Source organism: Mycteria americana, chromosome 5 (assembly GCF_035582795.1).
Source record: "Mycteria americana isolate JAX WOST 10 ecotype Jacksonville Zoo and Gardens chromosome 5, USCA_MyAme_1.0, whole genome shotgun sequence".
Classification (NCBI taxonomy): Eukaryota; Metazoa; Chordata; class Aves; order Ciconiiformes; family Ciconiidae; genus Mycteria; species Mycteria americana.
In genome coordinates this window covers 32717679-32719690 of record NC_134369.1, presented here as the reverse complement: position 1 = coordinate 32719690, position 2012 = coordinate 32717679, and the positions used below count along the sequence as shown (strand labels likewise).

The 2012-nt window shown below is 40.2% G+C and overlaps 1 protein-coding gene across 1 annotated transcript in view; it reads right to left on the bottom strand.

Moving 5' to 3' along the window:
- The window catches only part of CAPN3 (calpain 3), a 233842-nt gene that overhangs the window by 86263 nt on the left and 145567 nt on the right, over positions 1–2012 (bottom strand). The gene's annotated exons all lie outside the window — the stretch shown is intronic.

Genomic DNA, 2012 nt, shown 5'->3' with positions numbered 1-2012 from the left:
ATTTATTTTTGGGGCTGTTTTTTTGGGTTTTTTTAAGTCCTATTGTTTTGGGTTGTTTGGGTTTTTTGAGACAAATAGGGGGAAAAATGTTCTCTACTGGAAGCACAAAAGAAGTTTGTATGTACTATTTAATAAAAGCTAGGCAAATAGTAGAAAGGCTTACATTGTGTCCTTCCACTTTCTTACTACCTGTTCTCTCACATGAAAAAAGCTCCCTCACTTGTCTTTAACTCTTTATTACATGGTATTTATAATGCAGATATTCCCAATTAGCTCTTTTTTTCTTGTTAAGCTTGAAAATAGAGTGGAAGTCTGTCATTTGAAAAGCTAATATAGATAGGGCAAATCATAAATTTCTGGACAAAAGTGAAAGATCTAAACAGTTTCCCTAATTGCATTCATAGTTTAATAATTTAAAGACTAAAATAAATGTAGTAGCAGTGTGGTGCTTTCAGCCTGTGACTACAGCGGGTTTGAGCAGTCCTCTCTGCCTTCTACCCTTCCATACCTATAGTAACTTCCATCAGTATTTGAAGTTGTCCTGAAGCTGTCCTGAACAGGGGACTTGTGGCTCCCTTAGTTAGCTGTTCTTGTTTTTTCACTCGTTTGGCAGAGTTTCTGTATCCTCAGAAGGTAGCATCTGCTGCCTAGCATGCAGCAGGCGTGTGCTGTGACTTCCTTGTTTGCGGTCTTACAGAGAACTTGTATCAGAGCCCAGTTCCCACAGTATCATGCGGGCTATGGCACACGCGCAGCTACTGCCACAATTACGACTGTGGAAGAGGTGGCTAAAAGCAGCAGATGAGATGTGGGTGAGGAGTGAAGGGTATGTGTGCAAGGGAGTTGCAGCCATGTGGCCTCTCGCCTGACTGTGTTCAGTCAGATGCTAACACTATTTGCCTCTAATTTTTGCCTCTCCTGATTCCTGGTCTTGCTCCTAAAGATGTGTGGGCTCCATGACTTGTCAGGAAAGCTTCATCAGCAAGCTAGCTTGCTAGAATGCATGAAACCAGAAACCCTGCAGGATTGTTACCTTTAATTATGTAGACAGGGAATACTTAATTCAAATTTACACCCATTCTTTCAAAATGGGTATTGTAGTTTTAAAACAAAGTGTACAGACTACTCTGAAGACTTGGTGAGCAGGAGGGAGAAAACATGTCTACTCTTAGGTCTGAGAGCTGCATAAGTTTTTAGTGACTAAAATGGTGTGTAGAAGCTGAATTTTCTTTAGGAAATTTGGCTGCTGACTTCAAATATCTTCAACAAGCTGTTCCTAATTGAGATAACGCTCTGCTTGCAGAAAAAATAAATATCTGCCAGGAATTCAAGTACAGAGGGAGTTTTTTTAGAGTTCTTGTGCCTGATTAGTTCTGTGTGTGTGGATTTGTTTATTTGTGAGAAATAGCTGTGGTATTACTGATGCACTTATAGCATGTGTGTGCCATGCAGAAAACTGAAAAAAAAGTAATAATGAAGAAGATGTTGTTGACTAGCTTTTCATTAGGGTGACAAGATGTTCCTGCCAGGAGCTCTGAAGGAGGGACTGAGTAGTAAGAGATTACATAGTATGGTAAAGAAATGCAACAGGCTTGATAGGCACAGAGTGAGTCAGGATCATAAGACCTGGGGTAGGGAAGGCTGTGTTTGTCTTATTCTGCAGATGTAGGGGTGTGTGAGTTTGTGGGCTTTTGTTTTTATCCTTCTGTTCACTTTATATGGCATTTTATGTTGTATGCTAAAGGAAAAGTATGCTACTTTTTAAAACTGGAAGAGGCCAATGCCTCACACATAATTTGCACTCTGGTAAAAATGGATTACAGCCATTTGCATGTGAAGTCTTTATTACCCAGTGTTACTGAAACTTACATTGCCTTTCACTAAATTGGTGCTATGTTCCTCTGCCTTTTGTAGGAATCCTAGGTCAAAGAGACCAGATACGTGCCTGAGTCATAACTACTTTAGCAATTTGCAGTTCTCGTATCTGCGAAGGGGCTGAGACTTAGCATGGT